At 39.3% G+C, this 10,857-nt stretch overlaps 1 pseudogene; it reads right to left on the minus strand.

Annotated features, from left to right (window-relative positions):
• The window catches only part of LOC109045002, a 38,674-nt pseudogene extending 28,124 nt beyond the window's left edge, over nt 1–10,550 (minus strand).
• Between the last annotated feature and the right edge of the window lie 307 nt (nt 10,551–10,857).

The following is a 10,857-nucleotide window of genomic DNA, read 5'->3' on the forward strand; positions in this document are numbered from 1 at the left end:
TTTTTAACCACACAATAGATCTTGTATCAGTTTAGTGACTTTAGATTTGAGGAAAACAGGGCAGGTCTTAAAAAAGATCTACTTCTGTCACTATAATATTTACAGCATTAGCTTTCTACTCATTTTAGAGAATTCTGTTACAAACTCATCCATGACCAGTTTATGTGTTATTGCTTTTTCATGAGCTAAAAGCACAAGGTTTTTTTTTCCTCTCATGAAGCATTGTTCGGTGGAATGGTGTCAAAATTCTTGCCAGAGTAGAGAATGAGCTCTCACATGAAGCAGTAGAGACACCCATGACCATAGCAGATACATACAATTTATGAAGACCTGCAAATGCATCCTTGTATTCCTGCAAGAGTTTGCAAACAGCAGAACATTCAGCATCAAGTTTTTTTGGACAGCATTGGTCTGGCAGTAAGAATTTCATTCTGGAGTTCAGTTTTTGCAACCCCTGCAAGACTACAGAGAGGTTCAAGCAACTGGATGTCAAGAAATTTGTTGGATTTTGGCATTAAACCTCAGAGGGCTTGCATCAGCTGTAAATTCTTTGTAGAAAACCTCAGAAATTTGCCAATTTTAAAAAAATGGTGTCACTTCAGCTGAGAGAGAAGCCCAGATGATTCTTTTGCAAGGTCAACTGATGCATTATCATCATTGGAAACCTTAAAAAGAATGTCAAGAATGACTTCCTCATTATCCACCTCATAATGACTTGTCCAGCGGATTTCCAACAGTCTTTTGAGATACGGGCAATTGTATCTCTGAGAGACATAATGATGCCTGAAAAAAAGAGTGCAGGGAGCCTGACAAGTCAAAGAATCTTTTAGCACAAGGTTCACTTTGAATCACATGTATGACAATGAGGTGAAGCTGGTGGTTATAGCAGTGGATGTAGGTGCCTGCCCAACCTTTGTTGTAATAAAGCCTGAACACCACCTCGCACCCCACTCATCACTGATGCTCCATCATAACACTGGCTAATTATATTATCAGCACTGTATCCTGATTCAGACAAGTGTTGTAATATTTCAGTAGTGATGTAATCTGCATCAAGCTGCTGGAGTTCTAACAAGCCAATCAGATGTTCCTCTGGCACACCATTGCACACCAAACGAATTATAACGGAAAAATTTTCAGTGTTGCACCGATCCCTTGTGCCATCACTTTTCAAACAGAATGTAGCTGAATCAGCAGTGTCATATTTCTGTTTTATTTTTTTCAAAACCATGGATGCCAAAATTTCAATCACTTCATTCTGGATGGTTTTGGAAGTGTACTTTGCATTTTGTGGGATACCTGATGTAATGTCAGCCAGGTATTTATCTTTTTCCAACATGTATTTAAACAACTTGGCAAAAAGCCCCGCAGCTATGCAATCTTCCTCACTGTCACATGTTTCACAATCCCCGCGTAGTGGAAGCTCATTGACTGCTAAAAACTTCACAACACCTGCCATGCTTTTTATGTAATAGTGATTCTTTTCTATCTGTTGGGGGCCGAGCAAACATGCTACGGTCTCCCCTGACACCGATCGGCGGCAAAACTCTGTCCATGAGGTCGAGGCTTGTAAATGAGCTTGGCTGCACACATGTTTTTGAAGACCACGGTCACATTCTAATGCTGCTTTCCAGTTTTTTCCAGTCGAAAACCTGTCGAAATGAACGTGTCATTTTCAGAGAAAGCAACACCGAACACTCGACACGGAAAACAAAAGCATGCATCGCGATCTACAGAATATTCAAGCCACGGCTGTGACTGATACCAAGCGGCCGAAAAACATCTCTCTCTCCCTCCAAAAAGAGTTCGGGGGTATGATTTCAGAACCGGCTGGTAAGGATTCGCCCTGTTTAAATCATTTGGGACAGAATTGCTGCATTTTTGAGTGGGTGTATTTGTGCTTTTGACACCATCGGAAGCTGCTGATGAACTCGACTCCATTTCTTCGACCTCATTGCCGCAAATGGGTGAGGAGGTGGTAGCTGTGTCCTGGTGAGCTAAAATGGTTTTCTTTTGTCCTTTCGGAACAAGAAATCTGTACATGTTGTATTTTATTAGGCTACTATAGTGTGGTAATTGAGTTCACTAACAGTTCTAATAAAATGAATTGGCTGTTACTGTCGTTTATTGCTTTATAATTCAGCACGTCCGTTTACCTCAAAGGTTGCGAAGTGAATGAGCTAAGTCTGTCTGTCTCGGAGGGAAAAAAGAGGGGGTTGGGCAGAAACTAGAAAATAACGTATCTGGAGCTGAATTGAATATTGCACTAATTTTGTGATTGGCTGTTATGTGGTGTGGGGCCAGGGTGGGCCAAGCCTCTGATTGGGTGATCTTTAAAAAAGCATCATATGACCCCTTTAATGAAAGGCTGTTTATCTTTCATAAACTTATCATCTCTTGTTCCAAATGGCTTCAGGTTTATATTTATTTCTTCATATACAATAAATTTCATAAATTAGCCTTAATGCAGACAAGGGTGCAATTGACTGTAAGGACAGCATGATTTATTTATTGTGAAACATAACAGAATTAATGGCTTACGATGTCAATAATTCACTGCAGTAATGTTGTACTCAGACAACAAGGATTCTGGAGGTGCACGGATCAATAACAGCCGTGGCTAATGGGCCTCCAGGAGAGAGTATGCAAGTACAAGCACATTCCCACTTGTAGGTTATCAGCAGTAGAATCACTTTGGCTCTGCTTTGTAATCCAATAGAAAAATATCTCCGTCAATTTCAACGTATGACACCTCGTAAAGCTAATTTTCAAAGCACTGCTCATTTTCACATTTGCCCTCACTGCACCTCATCCACTCCACCCCTACAGCTTTCCTGTCAAACTAGCCAGTGACAGCTCAGCAGCCCAAAATAGTAGCACTCCTGATCTAACAGCATGTTGCACACACTGCTGCATCGCCACAGCAGTTCTTTTTGTGTCTAAGCCATACAGAGCGGTCAACCCTGTTTGTGACTAGCCTCAATTTCCCCCACTCATTTGTTGTAACCACATTAAATCAAAGTAATTTCTTTGGATGGAGGGAGAAGGGACCTTTTTGAAATTATTTTTCCACCTAGAAGACTGTGATTTCACCAAGTAGTGTGTTCCATGAAAAAAATACCAAAATCAAGCAATGCCAGCTTCATACACAAACAATCATACACTATCCAAAAACCATACACAAAACAGACTCCAACCACCGTTGCTGGTATAAACAGTGGTAAAAGTGAGAACTGCTTGCTTTGTATATCCACAGTTCCAGCTCTTCCACTTTCCCTGTTTGAATGCTGAACATAGACTACTCCCACCTGCTGATATGGGAGAGTTATGTTCTCGTACGCAAGCGCAGAGCATACACTCTAGTTGGCCGTTGACTGTAGTCTGTCCGGTGTGTTCACTTTTTTTGCCCCAACACAGGTGGCACGAGGCGATACCACAGTCAGCTTTACCGTTCTTTACCAGTGGTTTGGTGTGTCCCTACTCTAAGACTTAAGGCCCCAATTTACTTCAAGCAAAATCAAAGAACAAACTAGTGTGAAGTCATTACGAACAGAATTAAGTTAAAAGTTCATTTGGAGATTTGCACTGACCAAATTTAATTAATTGCCCATGTTTCAATTATCACTTTAGTATCTATGAGGCTTAGGGTTTATGGTTAAGCCTTCAATTTGATCAACCTTTTATTTCAATCTAATTTTAATTGTACTTTATCCCTGCTGACAAAAACAGTTAAAACCACCCTATACTGCTTGGCTGGTCTTAGCTGGTTTAAGCTAGACATAGCTGGTTTAAACTGGTCAAACAGGTCTTTTAGCTGGTTGGTCAGCTTGTCTCCCAGCCTGACCAGCTAAGACCAAACTGACTATTTAAAGAAGTGGTCCAAACCTCTTTAAAACCAGCCTGGTGAATCAGTTAAGACCAGGCTAGAAGACAAGCCAAAACCAGCCAATCATTTTAAGCTGTTTTTAGCTGATATTACAGGGGTCATATGATGTTGCTAAAAAGAACATTATTTTGTGTATTTGGTGTAATGCAATGGGTTTATGCAGTTTAAGTTTAAAAAAAAAAAAAAAAACCTTATTTTCCACATACTGTACATTATTGTTTCTCCTCTACGCCCGCCTTTCTGAAACGTGTCGATTTTTACAAAGCTCACCGTTCTGAAAAGGGAGGTGTGCTCTCATTGGCCAGCTAACCAGTGCATTGTGATTGGCTGAATGGCTCAAAGTTGCGGCCCTTACTATTCATAGGTTTCATGTGATGTCACACAGTGGTCCGGGCGCCTTTCGTAGGACCGAATTGCAATCTGCTGTGCTCTGGGCTGTGATAACAGCAAATCACAATGGATTATTTACCAAGAGATATGGATGTATGGAATTTTTATGATTAAATATTTCTCGTAAGCATAGATGCGTATTAACATTTTAGCATTTTAGTTAGCAAGTTCATAATTAAACTTGCAAAAGGTTAAATTCACGTGCAAGACTGCTGATTTGCCAGAAGACTTTAGTTATGCTCCACTTAAGGCTAAATAATCAACAAGTTGTTTTTTATCTGTTTATCTTTGATGTAAGTGCAGTTATGTGAGTCTAGAATGTTTACACTGCATTAAACTTTGACGAACAACACTCCGATTAGTATTATAATTCTATAGAAGAACATTCTTTTCAAAAAACTCAGTGAATTAAATACATAAGCTAGTTGCAGGGATTTTTACGATGACAATGTACTGCAGTCAAATTTATATGCATCAATATGTCTGAGATCATTTGCAGTAGCTGTGTCCTGCTTTTACAGTTGCTATGTAAGCAGACTTATATGTACAGGTGCTCACCACTACCAAAACACATGTAACTGACTACAACAAAACACAGAATCACAGCTGTGTTGCATCTTTAGTTGCTTCTTCACTTAGCATGTAGAGACATACAGGAATAACTGAATATGTCTCTTACATGTACCACAAATTTCTTTTAACCTATGTTCTGTAGTCATCCCAGAAGAAATGGCAGAAGTTCCTGTGAACACCGAGCAGTGGACATCATCTTTATTATACTTCTCTGACTGGACTAGCAAGGAGCAGTTAGAGTTGATGAGAAAGTAAGTTCAAGTACATGTCTGCACTGCGACTGACCATGATTATACTATGCAATATAATGTTTTCTGCAAAACAAATCGGGGGAATCTTAAATGAAGAGACAAACTGACCAACAGGAAGCTATCGATCTACTGAATTATTTTTCAAGCATTTTATTGTGGCATTCACCGTTATTTTTCTGCACAGTGATGACTAGTGAAAAGTGTTTCTACTAATTTACTTAAAAGTATTATAAACCCAGAATTCTGTCATCATTTACATTATTACATCAATTCCCCCTCATTTGACCCCTTCTGCTCAGAACCAAAAATAAAAAAATAATAATAATAATCATAACCAAAACCAAAATCACATTCACATGAAAAAAACATAAAAAATGATTAAAATATTTACATTTAAACTTAAACTATGTCTTTATTTAGGATGATACACACTTTAAATTTGAATCATACTGGACACAGCCACTTAATGTGCTAAAATTAAATGGGTAAATAAGTAAATAGTCTTTCAAACCATATGTGCTTTAAAACAATATATTCAATTTCATTCAGTTTGGTGCATTCAGTTAGACCATTAGTAATAGATACTTGTGCATTTTTTGCTCTTTACAGGTGCAGAAATGAAAGCTCCCAAGCAAACAACTCACTAGACTAAGATGTTGAAAGACATGCTGCACAATGAGCAACAACCAAGAACAGTATTCACTGATTACCTTTAAAAATGATTCATAGTGTAACAGAGCTGATGAGACGTGAGGCGAGCGGATCCAAGTGCAAGCTTTTATTTATAAACATGGTCAAAACACAGGCAGGGTCAAACAATGGGAAACAGGTATGGTATGGGCAAGACACAAGAATAATCCAAGGGCAGACAAGGGTCTCCGATCAGGGAACAACATCCAGAGGGCTAGACAGAGAGAGATAATCCAAGCACACGATAATAGTCCAGACAGGGGCAAACAGAGTCCAAACAGCAAGACGACAAGGCAATCCAAAAAACAAAGGCAGAGATCGATACACAGGAAAACAGGCAAGGAAAGACTAGACTAAACTAGGAACTATGAAAGTCAAAACTAGGACAATAGACTAGCTCGGTATCACGGCTAACATTGGGAGAGTGAAAAACGCAGAACAATACTCGGCAATCTGAGCAGGAACTGAACAGGTGTTATATAGGGAGTCTGATTGATTGCAGCTGTGTGTCATTAGTGCAATGGATCGTGGGATATGTAGTCCGGGGTATAGTGTGTAGTGTGAGAGTCTGTGTGGTGGATAATGACCTCTGGTGGTGAACAAACAGAAGTTCGTAGACCGGATTCATGACACATAGTAACAGTTAGGTAATAATTATTTAAATTATTTTACCATGTACAAAATGTTTAATTCCAAAACTTTGCCATTTACTAATGTTTTTTTTTTTTCAAAACACCTTTAAATGTTTTAATGTTTTAACCTTTATTTATTAAATGCTACAGTCCAAGTGTACATATAAATGCCTCATTCATTTAAGTAAATGCATGGGTAATTTTACAAAATGTTAAATATTTTATCTACACTTATTGTAAAACACTTATTTTTTTGCTGTAATTGCATGGTTTTGTAAATAAATTTTCTTCATGCCAGCTTGGTCAGTCTAGTAATTTAATTAAAATTGCTTTCATAATGAGATGTTTACAGATTTGTTATGTCATGTTATTTATGTATTATAATCTATATAATAAAAAAATGAAAGTAAACCTTTTGTCTAGGTAACATTATCAATTTTAAATGAAATATTAATGAACAGTACAGTAGATATAGAAATGAAACTGGACTAAGTCTGGTGAGTTCTGTGTTCTGTCGATTTGTGATACCTTGTCAGATTTTGCTACCTCCCATTAAAACAGTGTGAAGTACAATTTAACAATGAAAAATGCTACCTGTAAAGTTGTGATTTATAATGATCTACACCTACCACAACCCTAAACCTACCCTTACAGTAATGCAAATACAGTAAGTATGTGTTATATTCACAGTTGTAGCTAGAAGAGGTACATATACAGGAAACCAACAATAAATTATTTTTTCTACTTATTAGATTGTGTTTTATTAAAGTCTATACCTACCCCAACCCTCAATTCCAGTCCTCGCGCCCCCCCCCCCCCCACCCCCAATCTGCATATTTTGCATGTCTCTCTTTGTTAACACACCTGATTCAGATAATCAGCTTGTTAGAAGTGAGCTCTGTGCATGAACTGTTTCCCAATTGACATGGTCCCTACACAGTGTTCATTGCTCCTTACTCCCAGAGCAGGGGAAATCTGTTGAAGTTTACTTCACTTGTGAACATTCATTCATAGATTCACGCTGCGCAACATCTTCACACACAAACAAGTGTGACATCATATACCTCTGTAAATTAACACAATTTAAATTCACGTCTCGCACACTTCAATGCACTTTGAATGGAACATATACGTTTGCTTCGGACTGGAATTATGGCAGAATATCCTGTGATGCACACTTCAAATATCTAATAATATAAAAAACAACAAAAGCAATAAGAAAAAAAAAAAAAAATACAAAATGCACAAAGCAGCAAGGACTCAAATACTAGAACCGAGAACCGCTGACTACGGCTGTCTTTTTAAGCTTTTGGAAGAACAAACAAAGTAGTTTTGCTTTCACAAGGAAACACACAGCATCTCCACAACATGGCGCTGGTGGCAACAGCGAGAATATAAGTTATGCCTTCTTTCTTTGCGTGAACATTTGGGCGCCGTTATGCAAATCTTCTCACATAGTGACGTAGACATGAGGGGGCGTGTTAGAATGAGCCGTTTTAGGGGGGCGTGGCAGAGTCTTAACTTTTATAAAGAATATCCTTTTGGGTTTGAGACTTTAGTCTTTGCAATTTTACAGATCTTCTTTATGCACCAAGAGCTTGTAACACTCCAAAGAGAAAGAAAAACTGAAATCGCATCATATGACCTAGTATATGACCTATATGACTATATGACAATATGAATCCTTAGCAAAAGTTGTTGATCCAGGAACATGTCATACTTTCCAACATCACATTTATGCTGCGATTACTGCAACAGAGTCTGGGGTTTTGACTGTAAGTGGGCTAGCTGAGGTCTGTTTTGGCCTACCCATTGCTCACAATGTGTAAAGATCAATGACAAGTGCCACTTTCCAGCTTCTTCATTAAACTCTCCTGATACTAACTTCTTTTCCCCAGGTATTATCTCAACCCCTGCTGCTTGAGATCCCAGAGCAGCACAAGGATAACAGAGTGTTTTCAAACTACAGCTTATGCCTGCAGCACCGACAGCAGCAGCTTGATCACATCCTCCCTCTTCTCATGATGGCTGATTTGAGGAGAGTTTTCACACATACACCAGCAATATGGCTCTCAGCTACTTCTATATTACAGTGAGTGATCATTACAAGAGAACTTATGCTGCGTTCCATTCAACTCAGAAAGTTCTAACTTCCTACTTGGAAAAATACATTAGAATGACATTTTAAGTAAAACTTAAAATGTAAAATGGTGAGTCAAGGATCCTATGCATTCACTTCATGTCAGAATTATGGAACAACTTCAATTACGGAATTACCATTATTGCGAGATGTAGTCATGAGAAATCACTCATCCTCATAGAGCTCATAATTACAGCTTGTAAACTCAGAATTTTCTGTTCCTTTTCTTTTTTGGGTGTGAAACAAAAGGCCAGTCTAGTGTTGTCATTTTGTAAACTAATTAGTGCAATAAACAAAGATCAAGAATTCCTCTTTGGAAAATTGCAACAGAATACCATTTTAATTCAAACTTGGAAAGTCCAATTGTGATGTCAGGCAAATCTTGAACATCAAAGTTGATCACAAACAACTCTTCCACAAGCAATAGAGGGAAATACTAATATATAGAAGGTGCACGGTGTCATTCACACAAATATTAAACACTATAATGGTTACACGCATAATAATGAAATAATTTAATAAACATTCATTTAACAACATTAAATGTAAGATAAAACACCTAATAAATAAATATAAAACTAATAAGAAACAGTTATTTAAACAACAACAACAACAAAAAATTATAACAACAACAAAAAACATCAAATGTGAAGTCATGCAGGGAATTCTGAGAATGTCAATTTACATTTTTTCATTATAATGTGTTATTTTTCATTTCGTGTTTTACTTTAAAATGTCATTCAATTAAGAGATTCATTAACCAAATAACAGGTTTTTACTGTAGCATTTTACAGTTTTCTTTACTGTTACTGTTATTTCTTTTTTTTTTTTTTCAGTGGGAGAGCTTTTGCTGAGAAGACACAAAGACAAGAGATTTCTAATGGGGCAGTATTATTTCATCAGTATTAATTCTCCTGCAAAAATTATACTTCCATATACAGGAGACATTTCTGGCTGTGAAGTTTGTTTGATGAGAAGATTGTGAATTAAGCTTCAGAGGGGAAAAGTCTCTTATGGTCACCAAAGCTGCCTTTATTCTCACCCAGGCAAACTGATTTAATTTGACAGAAGTGACAATATGAGGTATCCTTGTGTATAGCATGGCAAAGTATGCAGTACTCTTTCCGTATCTAAGGGAAGCGAGGTTATGTTAGTAACCGAGTACGTTCCCTATCAATAATAGGATGGTCAATGTAGGCTTTTAGGGTTCAACTCCGGATCATCCAGAGAAGGAGGAAGTGCGGAGAGAACAACAGTCTGGTCTCTGTACGGAATGGAGAGAACCTTCGGGACACACCCATGCCTTGGCTTCAGGATGACCTTGGAGTCGCCAGGCCCGAACTCAAGACAAAAGAGGGGCTCAAGGAGAGCGCCTGTAAGTCTCCTACTCGCTTAACGGATGCTAGCACCCCTAGCAGAGCAGTTTTCAGTGACAGAGAACATAAGTCAGTAGTCTGAAGCGGTTCGAAGGGCGGCTCTTTAAGGCCTCTAAGAACCATGGATAGGTCCCATGTGGGGATTGTGAAGGGGCAAGGAGGGTTCAGCCTTCTGAACCCCTTCAGAAAACGAACAACCAAGCATGAGAAGCTGCCATAGCCGTAACATAGACTTTAAGGGTAGAGGGAGTACGGCCCCTATCCATTAAGTCTTGGAGGAAGGACATCATCTGAGATATGTCACAAGTGAATGGGTCTTCGCCCCGGGCTGTGCACCAGGTGGTGAAAACCGACCATTTAAGGCTATAGAGGCGCCTTGTGGATGGAGCTCTAGCCTGTAATATGGTATTCATGATGCTCTATGGGAGGTCTGCTGACTCCCGTCGAGAGGCCATACATGGAGAGGCCACAGCTTGGGTCTGGGGTGCCATATCGTTCCGTTCGCTTGGGAGATGAGGTCCCATCTCCGCTAGCGACAGGTCCGAGAGCCACGGTTGGCTCCTCCACAGAGGGGCTACCAGGAGGACCTTGTGGGCATCTTCCCTGATTCATCTGATGACCTGGGGGATCAGAGCGATCGGGGGGAAAGCATAAAGGAGGAGACTGGGCCAGTCGTGGGCAAGACCAACCTTGACTTTTAAAAAATAGATTGGGCAATGAGAATTGTCTTCAGAGGTGAAGGGGTCAACCTCTGCCCTCCCAAAGACATCCCAAATCCCTTGAACAGTCTGAGGGTGGAGCCTCCATTCCTCTGAGAGGAGATTGCTCCGGGACAGCCCGAATGGAAGGACTGTGTATTGATATGCCACTCCCTCGAAGGCGAATCTCAAGAAGCACCTGTGATGGGGGGCTATCTGGA

This window comes from Cyprinus carpio, chromosome A15, assembly GCF_018340385.1.
Source record: "Cyprinus carpio isolate SPL01 chromosome A15, ASM1834038v1, whole genome shotgun sequence".
Classification (NCBI taxonomy): Eukaryota; Metazoa; Chordata; class Actinopteri; order Cypriniformes; family Cyprinidae; genus Cyprinus; species Cyprinus carpio.